Below are 18,618 nucleotides of genomic sequence, written 5' to 3' on the forward strand. Positions count from 1 at the left end.
GAGTCTCACTCTGTTGCCCAGGCTGTAGTGCAATGGCATGATCTCAGCTCACTGCCACCTCCGCCTCCCGGGTTCAAGCAATTCTCCTGCCTCAGCATCCTGAGTAGCTAGTATTACAGACGCCCCCCACCACGCCCAGCTAATTTTTGTATTTTTAGTAGAGACGGGGTTTCACAATGTTGGTCAGGCTGATCTTGAACCCCTGACCTCGGGATCCACCCACCTCGGCCTCACAACGTGCTGGGATTACAGGCGTGAGTCACTGCAACTGACCTTTCTAGGGTCTCTTAATGATAAAAATCACATTGGAGATGAATGATGAAGTTTATGTGTTTAAGGCTATTACACTACTTGAAAAAACTGTATAGTACACATTACATTTTTAAAAGTTATTATTTATCTTTCCTGTCAATTAAAGGGAAGTTTTTTGTGACAGATGAGAGGACAATACATATGAACTTCAAAAAGAAAGTTGAAATATACTATATGACCAACCAACATGTGAAAGGATTTTTCAGGTTGCAATTGTATCTTCATATGGTCACATGGTTTGTTTCCTATTTTAATATGCACTTTATCTTGCTGTTTCAATGTGCTAAAGGGAGGAAAACAAATGGCTTGTGAAATAGGTATAAAATAAACTTAACTCCATTTTCAAACACACATACACAAAGTGAACTATATTTGATGTCCACTACATGTTTTTCATGTAGGAAAAGTATTGTTGTTTACACCAGTTTCTTTTGCCGTATAAAAACTATAATCTGTAGAGAATTAAAAAGTGGCTTTTTTAAAAAGCACAGTACTTTCCCCCAAGGCAAATGTGAGAGTATTCTAAATGAATTATTAACCCAGAAGAATTTAAGAAAATTTCATTGCTCCCAGGAGAGGGATAAAAAGAATCAGTCTTCCTCCTTGGTGAAGGTGAATGACAGCCAGCATCCCAGCGTCCAATATGTGGTCAGAAAATGTCTCTACTGAATTGGACATTAAATGTGTGGTCTTGCAGTCAACTATGATGAATAGCCTTTAAAAAACCTTTTTCAAGCTTAGCATTCCATAAACTAATGAATACCTACCAGAAATTTGCAGGTGCACAATATTAGTAGAAACAGAGAAAACTAACATAATAAAAGAAGAAAAGTAAGCCCAACAGAGAGAAGTATTAAAAAATAAAACTTGTATTATGGAGTGAAAAGAAACAGAAATAACTTAGTAATGGTTTGTATTTGTATAAAAGCTAATTATATGAAGTGCATTATATGAAGTACAATTCCATGGATCAGAAGATTTTTTTTTGTTTTTTTTTTTTGTTTTTTTTTAAGTAATGAATACATTATGGAGTTTAGATGAAAAGAAAAATTTTGAGTGTAATCAAACACTGGAATAAACCTTTCCAAATATTGGCAGAATGTCCATCACTAGAGGTATTTTTAAAAAGTTTATGTCAGACTAGAATATGACTTCAGTAGGTTTCTACATTCAAACAAAAATTCAACAAAATAATTATTAATAAGCCAATGATTCCACGGCTATTGAAAATGTTTAAAAATAAAATTATTTTAAAAATAATATTGGAATAGTAAAATGTATTCACAAGAGAAAGAAAGCAAAGAAAATCCTATATGTTTTATTGTGTAAAAATATATATTTGAAATTATTCATAATATATGAAGCCAATCAATACTTATGCAGTTACCAAATGCAACTTAACCCTTCTAATGAAATTCTATATCTGTCTTTGGTTTAAGAAATCTTTAGCTGTACAAACTTGAATGTTGGAATTCATAAAGACTATTTTTTTCTGCCTTTAATGACAAGATGTGAGCTAAAAAATGAACTTACTAGTTTCATGGAAGGACACCAGCAACAAGATGAATAAAAGCATCAGTGTAATAACGAATTTTCCAAAAAAAAGTATGTGTGTATAATAACGGATTCAGAAATGTTGTCATTGAAAATTTTGAAAATTGTGAGTTAAAGATAAGAAATCAGGCAAAAGAGGGAAGTAAATTTAAATTTGCTTTTTCATTATAAAAACACAAAATATAAAAATATATTTTTTAAATCAGTCATTAGGTCATCTAATTATAATCAATACTTTCTATTCTCTGCTCTTTGATATATTATTATTTTTAAAACTGTGATTTTAATAGATTTGTCTCAATTGAATGATTATGCCTTGACTAATACACTACTTCCAAGACATTTGATTATTTCCAAAGTTTTGTTATTAAAAATGTATTTGTTCTTTTAGAGTTCCTGTATGTGAGAATAAGTCTTCAGTAAGAATTCCCAGAAGTTAAACATGTCAAAGGCGAAAACATTTTTCTCCTGATGTATAAGCTAAAAATGTTTTCAAAAGGTTCATGCTAATGTAAAATGCCATGAACAACATCTGAGAGTTTAGCTGCACCCTATCCTAGGCAACATAAAATATCATGTTTCTCATTAAGTGCTAATTTAATAGATTAAAATTAGAAATTCATTTTGAATTTCGAAGTGTTTTTAAATTATAAAACCTAATGTGATTAAAATATATTATCAATTGATGGTTACAGGGGAAATACTATCTCTTTTTACTGAAAACTTTTATTATTCTTGGACTAAGTATCTACTGGTAAGGTGGTAAAATTTGCATTTCTACAATTCAGTTCAATGGAGTAGTAGGAGAACCAAGTTGCACACATTTATTTCTATTCTTTTGTGTATATAAAGTTTTGAGCTATTGGTATTGTTTTTCACCAGTTTTAATAGGCTGAATACTGACCACTCAAACAATTTATAAGGTAATACTTACCAACACCTGGAATTTGTAAGCATTACCTTACAAAGAAAAAGGTTTTTTTGTAGGTATGATTAAATTAAGAATCTTGCCATGGAAGATAATTCTGTATTATCAGCTCTAAATCCAACCCCACCATTTTTATAATATAGAAACAGAAGCAAATTTAGACACACACAGAGGAAGGGAAGGCAATATAACCAAAGTGATGGGAGGCAAAAACCAGAGTGATGTAGCTACAAGTCAAACAATGCCCATAGCCTGAAGAGACAAGAAAAGGATTTTCCCTAAAGCTCCAGAGGGAGCACAGACCAGGCAACAGCTTGATTTTGGCTCAGTGAGAAAGATTGTGAATTTGTGGCTTCCATAACTGTAAGAGTTTGATTCTGTGTCCTTGCTATTGTGAATGATGCTGTAATGATCATATGAGTGCCTGTGTTTTTTTGGTAGAAATTTATTTTCCTTTGGGTAGCTATACAGTAATGAGATTATTGGTTCAAATGATAGTTTTGTTTTCAGTTCTTTGGGAGATCTCCAAACTGCTTTCCACAGTGGCTGAATTAATTTACATTTCCACCAAAAGTGTATAAATATTCTCTTTTCTACACAACCTTGCCTGAACCTAAAATAAAAGCTGAAATTAAAACTAAACTTTGAGAGAATAAATTTTTGTTGTTTTAAACTACCAAGTTTGTGTATCTATTATAGAAGCCAAAGAGAACTAAGACACTGTGTATTTTCACTCGTACACCTTTGGAAAAATTTAGATTGGTTTATCAATTATTGTACTATAATTTGAATCCAGTAGATGTTACATTTATTCCTTTGTATTAGTCATGGTTCTCTAGACAGACAGGACTAATAGGATAGACATTTATATGACAGGGAGTTTATTAAGGAGTACTGACTCACAGGATCACAAGGTGAAGTCCCACAATCGGCCGTCTGCAAGTTAAGGCGCAAAGAAACCCGTCTGAGCTTCAAAACCTCAAAAGTAGGGAAGCCGGCGGTGCAGCCTTCAGTCTGTGGCCAAAGGCCCAAGATCCCCTGGCAAAGCACTGGTATAGGTCCGAAAGTTCAAAAGCTGAAGAACTTGGAGTTTGATGTTCAAGGGCAGGAAGCAGCCAACACAGGAGAAAGATGAGTCCGGAAGACTTGTCCAGTTCAGTCTTTCCACCTTCTTCCACCTGCTTTTATCCTAGCTGCACTGGCAGCTGATTAGATTGTGCCCACTAGGATTGAGTGTGGGTCTGCTTCCCCCAGTCCACTGACTCAAATGTTAATCTCCTTTGGCAACACCCTAATGGCCACATCCAGGAACGATACCTTGCATCCTTCAATCCAGTCAAGTTGCTACTCAATATTAACCATCACATTCTCTAATATAGTTTCCCCCATTCACCTTTTGATGAAGTATCAAAGTTAGTAGGTTGTTATGGTTTGAATGTTTGTCCACTTCAAAACTTATGCTGAAATTTAATTCCCACTGTCGCAGTATTAAGTGAGCACCCTAAGGAGTGATGAGGCTGTGAGGGCTGTATCCTCATGGGTGAGACTGGTGCCACTGTAAAATAGTAAGTTCAGCCTTTTCTTGTCTTTCTGTTTCTGCCATGGGTTGACATTGCAAGAAGATAATCACCAGATGCTGACCCTCAAACTTGAACTTCCTATCCTCCAGAATTCTGAAATAATAAACTTCTGTTCATTATAAATTACTCAGTCTCAGGTAAACTCTTATGGAAACAAAAATTAACTTAGATACATGTCTTGTCCTAACTCTCTGGGAAAATCACTAAAGGCTTAAGATCTGAAAGTATACATCAATGAGGCAAGATGAACACAAAATTGTTTATCTTTCATTAATGGGAAAAAACCCCCACAAATATTCAATTTCCCAAAGCAACTTCAAAATTAAAAAATGTAACACTTAAATATAGATGTGTGAATGCCCTCCTTTTACATTTAAACCTGATGGGGTTTAACAAGTTCTATATCATGCATCTAAAAATGTTTGTCTTATAAAACTCTAAATTTAAGTAGTAAATATTCTAACAGCTTGTGCACATTTTTATGTTACATTCTTTTCACATTTTATGTAATCTATTAAATCATCCCATTTGTCATAAAAAGAAAAATGTATATTTTTTTCTATTTTTAGTAACTAGAATAACTTCTGAGGACAGAAATTAAAAACCTTATAATCTTCACAAATAAAAAGAATGCATTTTTTCATATTCAGATATGTCGTATTTGAGAAATTTCTTTTAAAATATGTACATAACAAGGACTATTGGGAAGAACACTACATATAATGTGTGAGAGCCTGAGTAGCTCTGATTTGATACTTTCTCTTTACATGCAAACTTGGCAATCTAAATCTTTTGAAATTTCCACTGGAGATCTATTAAAAACAGATGCCACTTTACTTGCAGGACTATTGTAAAACTCAAACATGTAAAATCATTTGGAAATTATAATGACTTCTGCAAAAATAACTATTATGTTGGAATACCAATATACTTGTATACATGGATGTTAATTTATCAATTAATTATCAGATAATGACCATATGGCATTAGTGTGAAGTAGCAGATTACAGTATATTTAAAAATTGATTTTTATATTTGTGTAGCAGTAGTGACACTGTTGTAAGGAAATGTAACCTGCCATTTTCAAACAACTTCCTCAGAATTATGCTGACTGGAATAGTATTCCAAAATGTTTCCTTTTACTATATTAGTACAGTATCACTGATAAAATAGAACACAAATATAAGTTTAAATCTAATAACAGAATGTTACTCAAATGCATTTAAAACCATTCTCCATAATGAAATCATGGTATGTCAAATGTTTAACTTAATTCAATGGATGAGTCATTTCTAGTTTTCTGGGATCTGATGTGATAATAGACTCTTACACAGCAAACATCACTGGGTAAAAACACCTTTTCCTCTTTCAGGAACAATCTTTCTTTAGATAATATCATGGTGCACTCTCTCACCTTCTTCAGATCTTGACATATTTGTCTAATGTCCACTGAAGACTTGCCTTCTCCCTTATCTAAATTACTCTATCCCTGACACTGACGCCTGCCTTCATTGCTTTATTTTTTTCTTGTCACCAGCTAACACACTCTATACTTTATTTGTTCATCCGCAATGCATTTTGTCTGAGTCTCTTAATAGAATGCAACAGCCACAAAGTCAGACTTTTAAATTTCTTGTTTTATTTTTAGCGTATCTTAACACCTAATACCTACAATGGTGTTGGCACTTAAATAGCTTTAGATAAATGAATTAATTAGCAAAGGGATAAAGGCCTGACCAAATAATTAAATTAAAGAAGACAGCAGAGACTTTCTAACTTAACATTAACTTCTTCAGCTAATAAATATCTAATTGGTAACTCAACTATGCTTAACTCCATGTAGGGTGACATAAGAATAAGAGTAATAGAAAGATAGGAGTGATAAAAAGAAATACTAAATTATTCTTTTGGAGGAGGTACTTTAACCTCTTCCTTTCCTTACATATGCAAGGTGATACAGATATTAGTTTGACAATAAAATAAAAAATAACTAGAGATGTAAATTGCAATGAAAGTATAATCAAATATAATAAAATATAGTAAATGTAAAAATCTTTTTCATTGTTTTAAATAAAATGCATTGACTTTCTTTAAAAAGTAAAAGTATATATTGAAATACTCATTGGAGGTCTAATAATAGAAATATAAATAACCAAATAAATGGAAAAGGATCAATTGGAAGGAACTTTCCAACTGTGTGTGTGTGTATGTGTGTGTGTGTGTGCTTTATTGTCCTAATTTTAACTTATATTTGTTTGGATGGTATACACTCCGTTTCTATCCCTTTAGGAGTTGTCCTAGAAATTGCAGCAAACATCATTAGCTTATAAAAATATGATGTCAAGCTGTATTTTAGCCTCATTTTCAACAGTCCAAGGAACTTACATAAAAGTGAATAAAACTTATTTTACTGCCCTTCCAACTTGTATCATGTTGGTGCCATATGCTTTAATTTCAGCTATTTTAAGACTTTAGAAGATATTATTTATTAATATTGTTGTATACAAGCTAAGTTGATTTGTATTTACTCTCATTTTGAGTACTCATTTTTGTTTTTGTTTAAAATGTTAGTAAAATAAGTAGTAAGCCTAAAAAATGAATAAACATGGTATTTTTCCTTCTGCATAACAATGTTTTTAGGTTTGGTTTTTTTTTTTTTCTCTTGTAACTAAAAAATAGTCTTCATTTAGCCATCTTCCTTAGTACGTCTTGATGGGTATAGAATTCTACATGAAAGGTAATTTTTTTCATCATATTGGTACTATGCTTTGGCTTCTAGTTTCCATTGTTTATATAGAAAATTCAACCAGCCTTTGTAAAACAAATAAAGTTCTTTTTGTTTTTCTCAAGATGCTTTCAAGATATTTCTACTTTTTTTTTCTTTGTAGTTTGACAATGATACTTCTAGTTGTATTTTTTCTAATACTGCTTCAAGTTGTACTCCTTCTTAGAAATCTTAGGCATTTATAGTGTATCAAATTGATATCTTTTAAAAATCTGTAACATCCACAGACTTAATTCTTGAAATGGTGTTAATATTTTAGTGCTCCATTTTCTCTCTTTCCTCATTTAAATCAACTATATATGTTTAATTGATTTGATTGACTTATTTAATTTAGATGATTTGGTTAATTTAACTTACATGGCAGGTTGATTGTATACGACTCTTCCTTCCATCAAGCAGAGGTCAGCAACTTGTCGTCATCGAAATTAGAATTTCTCACTGAGTATTCTGTTTCTCTTAACTGTACTTCTCTACTTTTCATCCTCTGCTAGCTTCAGGCTACATTCTGGATAATCTCACTGACCTATTATTCAGCTCCTTATTTCTCTCCTTAGCTATTTCTAATCTTGGGTGACCTTGATCCATTGAGTTTATAACTGTTGCTGTTTTTCTTTTCAATGCTAAAATTTCTGTTTGGTTCCTTTTGAAATCTGCTCTCCGTGTTGCTTAAAAATTTTTTTTTCAAGATTTTCTTTTATTTTGTCAACTATGGGAATGAGAATGGTTTTGTATTCCCTGATACATTCAAGATGCAATTTTTTGAAATAATTTGTTTATGTTGTATTTTCCATGTCTTACTCATGATTTCTTGTTTCGATAAAAGCCTGGGTACTTTTGCTTGTTAGATGCTCATTTATTTTGTTTTAAAATATATAGTGGAAGTAAAATAAGGTTAAGAAAATTCACTCCTCCTTCAAGTAAAATGATTTGTTTTTGTTTCTTTCAGGGGATAGGAAATGCTACCTGTCTCATTTTAATCCATATCGAAGGCTTCAGATTTCCTTCATTCTCCAAGTGATGCAAAACTAAGGTGAGCAGTAAATTCATAGGTGATTTAATTAAGGTTTTTTTTTTTTACTTTAAAGGTTTATCCCTTTGGGGCTGCAGTTTAATGCCTCAGCTTAATTTCTTGTATAATTAAAATTATTATATTTCATAAATTTATGTTGTAAATGTTATATTATAAACTTATTTCCTTTATAAATAAATTTTACAACCTTCATAAAGCTTGAGCTTTCTACTCACTGAGGCCAATAAAATTGTATTTCAACTTCACAGTTTTTTCTTACTGATTGGCAAATGTCTTTAAAGTACAAAAAATTTTGGGTAATCTTCTCTTTCCTAAGATTTTGACCTGGAGATTTTTCAGTTTCTTCAAGGCTCTTAAGCTGATTTTTTAAATAATTTCACCCAGCTCTTTGAGTTGTCCTCAGCAGGAAGGTTGGCCTCAATCGCCTGGCCCACCACTACCAGAAACAGAATCTGTTTTTCAGAAAGACCACTTGATCTCAGTATATTCACATCAATGCACTCTGAAATATATTATAGATAAATTAATTGGCAGATAGATGTGAATGCACATATACATGTGCACACAGACTGAAGGTATACATAAACAGAATATTCATATAAATAAAACCTTGTATATCTACTCATATACTTAATATTTATATGATTTAAGAAATGTAGAAGTGATTCAGCTCTAACCATACCCAATAAGCAAGAAACCAAATGTATCATCTAGGAGGTATTGATTTATAGCTGCCAAGTATAATAGTCTTCATTTGATTTCTTTTACATTTTACCTAAAATGAGTGGTAGATTTATCTGCAAACTAAATAAGTTAAATATTTTGAAAAATTTCATGTACTTACTGTAAATATTTATTGAGTATCTTTGTAATACCTTCCTTGGCCTCAGGCTACTTAAGTGCTTTCTGTTTGTGTTTCACAGACCTTTATTTATACTTTTATTTTGACATCTTTCATATTATTTTAATTAATTATTTGGATATATGTCTCCTCTTAAAAGAAACATTTTAGACAAATTAAATTTGACAGAGTTTATTTGAACAAAGAATAATTTGTGAATGATGCAGTACCCTGAACCAGGAGAGGTTCAAGGAGCACAACCAGCAAGCATGGGTACTCAGCAGTGACCACACGAGGTCAGTCTTTGTGAGTGGAAGTCCGTGTTGCTGAGCCCATGCATAACCTCCATCCCCACCACCATGGCCACTTTGTTCATGGCCCCATTGGGTGATGACAGGGTGGCTGGGGAAAGAGGCTGAGTGGTGCCCACAGAATAGGTCATCCTGTACACTTAATTAGTAAAATTTTCCTCTGCTGAGGTCCCCACTGGTGAGAAATCACATGGAATACAAATATCTGAGTGGTTTTGGACCACTCAGAGAGGTGCATTTATATACTTATTCCCCAAATTTCTTTGTCACCAATTTTCTAATTATGCTTCTTCCAAGTGTCTGGTCATCCAGCCAAACCATTGACTACCGTCCGTGAAACAATATATAATCACACATCTGGCCATTTCTCCTTACATGCAAAGTGCACAACCAGGTGCACTGCTCAAAGTTCTGCCAACTGGGAAGCTTTTACTTCACCGCTGTCCTTCAAGGATGTCCTAGAAAGGGGCTGTAGTGCCGTAGCTCTCCACTTTTGGATGGTACCTGCATATCTTGCAGAACCATCTGTGAATCAGGTCGTATTTTTCTCTTCCTCTGTCAGCTAATCATAGAGAACTCCCCATATGGCCATTGGTGCAGGCTGAGAGAGAGGAGGCAGAGTGGCAAATGAGCCACTTCCTCATGTAACTTATTTGTGCCTTCAGGACCTGCTCAAGCCCGGTCACATATATACCACTTCCACTCGATGATGGAATGCTGCTGTGCATGACCCACTTTATAGCTAGATGGGTCAGAAAGCACCCAGTTCATAATACGCAGTTCATGTCACAGGGTTACTTGATGACCCATAGTCAAACTTTCAGTTTTCACCAAAGTCCAACAGGTCAAGAGCTCTCTCTCAAAGGAGAGTAATTATCTGCAGAAGATGGCAGGTCCTTGCTCCAAAATCCTAAAGGCCTGCACTGTGATTCACCTATGGGGTCCTGCCAAAGGCACCAAACAGCAACCCTATCTGCCGCTGACACCTCAAGCACCATTGGATCTGCTGGATCATATGGCCCAAGTGACAGAGAAGCTTGCATGGCAGCCTGGACCTGTTGTAGAGCCTTCTCCTGTTCTGGATCCCACTGAAAACTGGCAGCTTTTCAGGTCACTTGATAAGTGGGCTGGGTTAACACACCCAAATGAGGAATGTGTTGTCTCCAAAATCCAAATAGGCCCACTAGACATTGTGCCTCTTTCTTGGTTGTAGGACGTCCAGATGCAGCAACTTATACTTCATCTTAGAAGGAATATCTCAACAGGTCCTATACCACAGGACCTCTAGAGATTTTACTGAGGTAGAAGTTCCCTGAATTTGAGTCAGATTTATTTCCCATCCTCTGGCACGCAAATGACTCATCAAGAATTTCAGTGTGTTTGCTACTTCTTGCTCACTGGATCCAATCAGCATAATGTCATCAATGTAATCGACCGGTGTGATATCTTGTGGAAGCAAAAAGCAATCAAGGTGTTTCGGAATAATATGATGACACAAAGTTGGAGAGTTGATATACCCCTGAGGTAGGACAGTAAAGGTATATTGCTGGTCTTAGGAGCAGAAGGTAAATTACTTCTGGTGGGCCTTATGGAAAGGAATGGAGAAAAAGGCATTTGCCAAGTCAATGCCTGCATACCAGGTACCAGGAAATGTGTTAATTTGCTCAAGCGTTAAAACCACATCTGGTACATCAGGTGCAATTGGAGTCACCACTTGATTGAGCCTTCAATAATCTACTGTCATTCTCCAAGATCCGTTTGTCTTCTGCACAGGTCAAATAGGAGACTTGAATGGGGTTGTGGTGGGAAGACCACCCCTGCATCTTTCAAGTCCTTGATGGTGACATTAATCTCTCTATCTCCCCAAGGATTCAATATTGTTTATGATTTACTATTTTTCTAGGTAGAGGCAGCTCTTATGGCTTCCATTTGGCCTTTCCTACCCTAATAGCCTCACCCTACCGGTCAGGGTGCTAATGTGGGTTTTCTGCCAGCTGCTAAGTATGTCTATGCCAATTATGCATTCTGGCACTGGGGAAATGACCACAGGATGAGTTCAAGGACCCACTGGACCCACTGTAACTTGGACCTGAGCTAAAATTCCATTCATTACTTGACTTCCATAAGCCCTTACTTTAACTGTAGGACCACAATAACGTTTTGGGTACCCTGGAATCAACATCAGCTCAGAGCCAGTGTCCAGTGGTCCCCAAAATGTCTGATCATTTTCCTTTTTCCAATGCACAGATTCCCTGGTAAAAGGCCAGAGGTCTCATTGGCAAAGGATGGGAGAAAGTTTTATTGCATAAATTATTGGTTACGTAGTGGGATCCTTCCTCAAGAGGGCCCAGCCTCCCTTCATTTAAGAGGTTCTGGGTCTGTAAATTGGCTCAAATATAGAAGTTGATGGAGGGGCTGTGATTCTCTGTTTTCATAGTACAAATTAGCCTTTTTTCTATTTGACCTAGAAGTTTTCTTCTTATATAAATTAAGTAGGAATGCAGTAGGAATGCAGTAGGTTTCCTATCAATTTTACTTCTAGGATCACCGTGATTAACTAGCTGATGCTAGAACTCTACATGAGTCAGACTATTCTGATTGCTGCTTTGTCTCTGCTGTCCATTACAATAGCTATGCCCACCTTGCCTTTGACGGTTGAGTTCCACCACTTGGCCCCTGCTGCCTCAGGATCCAATTATTCCCATCATATTTAAATTTTGTAGTTGAGTAACTGTGATTCCCACTGTTAATCTGACATACAGAGTAGAGCAATTACAGGGCGTGAGTAACTGTGATTCCCACTGTTAATCTGACATACAGAGTAGAGCAATTACAGGGCTCTTCAAATATGCCATAACAAATCTATTTTACAAGGCATTGGTCAAAGGTATATCTTCTGGACCCTCCCAGCTGGGATGAGTAGTTCTAAAGTGACTAATCCACTTCACCATCCCAATCTCCCTAAGCCTTCTCATCCCTTCCTCTACATTAAACCAAGGGAGATCAGGCATTTCCAGCTCACTCACAGTGGGCCATCTTTTAATCCATATTTTAGCTATCCAAGCAAATGAATTATTAGAACCTTTTTTTTTAACTCCCAAGCTGCAACATTAAATGCAGTCCCTACTTAGTGGGCCCAAATCAATAAATTCAACCTAATCCAACTCTGTGTTCCTTCCACCATTATCCTAACCTTTAATATCCATTCCCATGCCTCTACTCCAGATTTCTGTTTATACATGTTACAGAATTAAAGCGCTCTTTTCAAGTGTAGTGCACCTCCTCATGGGTCATCACTCTACCTGACCTCTAGGGGCCCAGGGAACTTTAGTCTAGTTATAGGTCTAGAAGTAAACAAGGGTGTCGGGGTGCCATTACTGGTGATGGGGAAGCTGTTCCATCTGGCAAAAAAGCTTCATCAGAGTTTACAAACTCCATGTCCCCAGATTCATCAGAGTCCTCTCACACATCCTCATTCCAAGTTGCAGGATCCCATTCTTTTTCAATCAATGCCCTCACTTTAACAGTAGATACCTGACGAGGCTGTGCATCCACTTTCATTGCAGATCAGTCACTCACCTGATAAGAACTTGTGTCTGTTTTTCCACAATTTCAGCTGTTTCACTACAGGAGATAAGCCTCTCACTCAGGGTAATCTTAGCAGATTTGAGGCTCAATATCTGCTTCTGAAGCCAGGAGACAAGATCCCTGAGTCGATCATTTTCTTTCATCACTTTGTCCACTGAACTTAGGAGCAACTGAGCAGCTTCATTATGTTCCTTGGTTCTCCACATATGGTCAAAGGTATTATGTATAGAGTACTATATTCCTTGCTTCTCATGAGCAGTTAATCAAGAGTGTCAATTGCATTTATTTAGCATAACTTTCTAAACAATTCAAGCCAAGGAATATCAGTGTTCTCCATACTATTAGAAGTAGAGTCCTTAGCATTTTTGGTCTAATCATATTAAGCACCCAACTCCAGAAGCCCCAAAACCAATGAAACAACTCCATCTTTAATATTCTATTCCTCTAGAGCCACTCCTGGTACCAAAATCTGTATTAGCCAGGGTTCCCTAGAGAGCCAGAGCTTATATGATGTATAAGTGACCATGGTAGACTGATAAACTCATATATATATGAGTTTATCAAGTATTAACTTACATGATCACAAAGTCCCACAATGGGCTGTCTGCAAGTTTGAGGAGCAAGGAGAGCTAATCCAAATCTCAAAACTGAAGGACTTGGAGTCTGATGGAGTCCAATGTTTGAGGGTAGGAAGCATCCAGTATAGGAGAAAGATGTAACCTTGCAGGCTAGGCCAGTCTTGCCTTTTCACATTTTTCTGCTTGGCAGCACCCTCACAGATACACCCAGCATCAATACTTTGCATCCTTCAATCCAATCAAGTTGACACTCAGTATTAACCATCACAACATGATTGTGTTTTAAAATGTGAGGACATGAAATTTGGAGGAGCCATGGGCAGAATGAAATAGTTTGGCTTTCTGTCCCCACCCAAATCTCATCTCAAGTTGTAATCCCCATGCATCAAGGGAGGGACTAGGTGGGAGGGGATAGGATCATGGGGACTGTTTTTCCTATGCTGTTCTTGTGATAGTGAGTGAATTCTCATGAGTTCTGATGGTTTTATAAGGGGCACTTTTCTCTTCACCTCCTCTCTTTCCTGGCCCCTTGTGAAGAAGATACTTGCTTCTTGTTCACCTTACACCATGATTGTAAGTTTTCCGAGGCCTCCCAGGCCATGCTAGAACTCTAAGTCAGTTAAACCTTTGTTTATAAATTACTCAGTCTCAGGTAGTATCTTTATAGCGTAATGAAAACAGATTAATACAATTTACTAAGTTCAATTGCAGTTTGCTACCTATGGAGACAGCTTTGGACCAAATTTAATATAATTTAACACTTTGCATCTAGAGTATGAGACTCCATGTGTTGGAATTTCTTTTCATTCATGAGTTTCTTTTCATAGCTACCTCAGTGACTTACAGATGGAAGGTACTTAGTAAATGATTATCAAATGAAAGCTAGGTGTGATAATAAACACAGAGAAAGCAGATACGAATAAAGCATAGTTTCTTGGTAAAAGGACTTCTTAATGTAGCAGAATGATATGGTTGGCTTTGTCCCCACCAAAATCTCACCTGGAATTGTAGCTCCCATAATTTCCATGTGTTGTGGGAGGGACCGAGTGGAAGATAATTGAATCATGGGGATGGGTCTTTCTTGTGCTGTTCTCATGATAGTGAATAAGTCTCATGAGATCTGATAATTTTATGAAGAGAAGTTCCCCTGCACATGCTCTCTTGCCTGCCACATGTAAGACATGCCTTTGCTCCTCCATCACCTTCTGCCATGATTGTGAGGCCTCCCCAGCCATGCTGGACTGTGAGTCAATTAAACTTCTTTCCTTTAAAAATTGCCCAGTCTCTGGTATGTCCCTATTAGCAGCATGAGAACAGAATAATACAGTAAATTGGTACTGGTAGAGTGGGATGCTGCTGTAAAGATACCTGAAAACATGGAAGTGACTTTGGAACTGGGTAACAGGAAGAGGTTGGAACAGTTTGGAGGGCTCAGAAGAAGACAGGAAAATGTGAGAACGTTTGAACTTCCTATAGATTTGGAGGGCTCAGAAGACAGGAAGATGTGGGAAAGTTTTGTAACTTTGTAGAGACTTGTTGGATGGTTTCAAGCATAATGCTGATGGTGATATGGATAGTAAAATCCAGTCTAAGTGTGTCTCAGATGGAGATGAAGAACTTGTTGGGTACTGGAGCAAAGGTCACTTTTGCTATACAGAGACTGGCCACATTTTGCTTCTGCTCTAGAGGTCTGTGGAACTTTGAACTTGAGAGAGATGATTTAGGGTATATGATGAAATTTTTTAGCAGCAAGGCTTTCAAGAGGAAGCAGAGCATAAAAGTTGGGAAAATTTGCAGCATCATAATGCAATCGAACAGAAAAATCCATTTTCTAGGGAGAAATTCAAGCCAGCTACAGAAATTTGCATAAGTAACAAGAAGCCCATTGTTAGTTACCAAGACAATGGAGAAAATGTCTTCATGGCATGTCAGAAACTTTTGCAGCAGCCTCTCCCATCACGGGCCTGGAAGCCTAGAGGGAAAAATAATTGGTTCCTGGGCTGGGGCCAGGGCCCCCTTGTTGCATGCAGGCTAGGGACTTTGTGCCCTGCATCCCAGCCACTCTAGCCATGCCCAAAAGGGGCCAAGGTACAGCTGGGGCAGTATCTTTGGAAGGTGCAAGCCCCAAGCCTTGGCAGCTTCCATGTGACATTGAGCCTGCTGGTGCACAGAAGTCAAGAATTGAGGTTTGGGAGCCTCTACCTAGATTTCAGAGGATGCATGGAAATGCCTGAATGTCCAGGCAGAAGTGTGCTGCAGGGGTGGTGCCCTCATGGAAAACCTCTGCTAGGGCAGTGTGGAAGGGAAATGTGGGGTGGGAGCCCCCATGTAGAGTCCCCACAGGGACACTGCCTAATGGAGCTGGGAAAAGAGGGCCACTGACCTCCAGACTCCAGAATGGTAGATCCACTGACAGCTTGCACCATGCATCTGGAAAAGCTACTGACAATGACAGCCGTGGAAGCAGCTGGGAGGGGGCTGTATCCTGCACAGTCACAGGGATGGAGCTTCTCAAGGCCATGGGAACCCACGTCTTGCATCAGTGGGACCTGGATGTGAGACATGGAGTCAAAGGAGATCATTTTGGAACTTTAAGGTTTAATGGCTGCCCTATTGGATTTGGGACTTGCATGGGGCCTGTAGCCCCTTTGTTTTGGACAATTTCTTTCATTTGGATCACATGTATTTACCCAATGCCTGAAGCTCCATTGTACCTAGGAAGTACAATGTGACTTTGCTTCTCCTTCACCTTCTGCCATGATTGTGAGACTTCCTCATTGTGCTGAACTGTGAGTCAATTAAACCTCTTTCCTTTATAAATTACCTTGTCTTGGGTATGTCATTATTAGCAGTGTGAGAACAGACTAATACACAGAGTAAATAAACAAGAACAAAACAAAAGATTGCTCAATATGCATTTCAAAGCCTCTTTTGCAGCTGAAGGCATGTGACCTAGGTTTTGCAAATCAGGTAACTCACATGTGATTGATTTTCAAGTGAAGTTCTGTGCAGGGCCCCAGTCTACTGATGGGAGGCAATAGAAGCTATGCTGGACATTTCTCCAAAAAGTTATTTTTGCAGGATGATTGTGAGATTTTCCAGGAATTGGAAAATTAGCTCCCTTTAAGCCAGCCTGTGTGAGTATCTTGAAATATTGTTAATACATGCTTGTCTTGGGGAGCATTGGGGAACTTGTTCTTTTCTAGTCCTTCCATGCGAGCTATCTAGTTTTTTAAAGCAATTTTTAAAACTCAAAATATAACATACTTAAAGGAAAGCACAAATCATAAGTAAACTACTTGATGTATTTATCAGAAAGTGAACACACCCATGTGCCAATTACACAAATAAAAATATAGAAAATTGTATTAATCTGAAAGCTCTTTTATGGACCTTCCCATTTACAAATTCTCATCCTCCTCAAAGCCAATCACATTCTAATTTCAACCACCATTTGTTTTGCCAGTTTTTGAAGTTTATACATGGAGAATGACACAGTAGGTACTATTTTGTGTCTGACCTCTCTAGAATTCTATGTCTGAGTCATTATAGGATACTCCTCATTACCAGCACAGGACACTGCACCTAATAAATCTTACCACTAAGTAAGAGACTCAAACTAGTACATATTCTTCCAAGTTTCGTGAAATTCAGAGAATATGATAGGTGTCCAGCTTGTTCCAGCAGTAATGTGAGTGACTCTATCACGTACCTTTTAAAACCCAGCAGATCCAATGTGGTGGAAGTGCCTGAGGTTGTGCTGAATGTTGTATGGAGCTTTTTCATGCTCCAGTAAGAGAATTGCAGCAGTATCTGTTGGGTTTTGGCAGAAAGCAGCATTATACTTATAAGTAGGCTTATATGAACAAAGTGGCCATGGTAGACTGATAAGAGGTTTTATTTAGTTTCACATTATAAACTTTTCACTTTGATAGGACAGAATATAATCACTGCTGGGTCAGTGCAAAACCAACTCTGAACTTCTAACATGAAACCTACTCCAAGAGACACCCTCCTCCCTCACAAGATGGGTTAATTACACCGGAACCCTCTATGAGCAGCAATTTGTCTTCATTGAAGTAAGTACTTATTCTGGATCATAATCTTTCTTCCTGTCCGTGGAATTATTGACAGAAACACAAAGAGTGGTTCCCTTGAATATCTCCTTCACTATAATGATATTCTGTCATGGGATTTCTTACTAATAAACTAATTTAATCATAAAAGAAGTAGGCAATGTAATTAGTAATGCTCATGGGATTCTCTAGTCTCACTATTTACTCCAGATCCCCAAAGTAGCCAGCCTTATAGAATGTAAAATGGATTGTTGGTCAGTCATATATATCTTCAGATATAAGAGATTATATTAGTAATTTAGTGGGGTGGTGTTGTTAATGATGTGGTATGTGCTTTGAACCAGGAACCAATGTGTGCTGCCATTTTTTTCCCACAGATTGAATATGTGGTTCTGAAAATAAAGAAGTAGAAGAGGAAGTAGCATTTCTCACTATGACACCTAAAAGATTGATGTTAAAAATCTTGAATACCATATAAGGTAGTTTGAAGTGTGTCCTGCAGGCAAAGGCAAATAATGATGAAAAGCTAAGATTGAGAGTGACCTGGATTTTTGGGGAAGAGAGGAAAGTTTTGCATGGAGTAGAGTTAGAAAGTGAATGCAATGGTCAGACCAAAGCTGTTAACGCCTTGGACTCACACTCGGCATTGGAAGGGATGAAGAAAGGACAACATTATACAGATTAAGTCATCCAGATTTATGACTGCTTGAAAATATATTGAAAGAGAAAAAATTAAGGATAATATTACATTTTTTGAAATTGTGTAGGTTCTAGATTTAAGAGCAGCAGGCTTGATGGCAATATTTTTGGGTTTTGTTTCTTCTAGATACATAGTTCAGGTGTTTGGAAAAAAATTACAATGAAGTAAAAAGAGCAAACTGCAGTTATGTGCAACATTGTTGCATCTTAGAAACAACTCTGTGGAATGAACAAATAAGACACACAAGACCACATGTAGGCCGGGCGCGGTGGCTCAAGCCTGTAATCCCAGCACTTTAGGAGGCCGAGACGGGCGGATCACGAGGTCAGGAGATC

Source organism: Colobus angolensis, unplaced genomic scaffold (genome assembly GCF_000951035.1).
Source record: "Colobus angolensis palliatus isolate OR3802 unplaced genomic scaffold, Cang.pa_1.0 Scaffold58, whole genome shotgun sequence".
NCBI classification, from domain to species: domain Eukaryota; kingdom Metazoa; phylum Chordata; class Mammalia; order Primates; family Cercopithecidae; genus Colobus; species Colobus angolensis.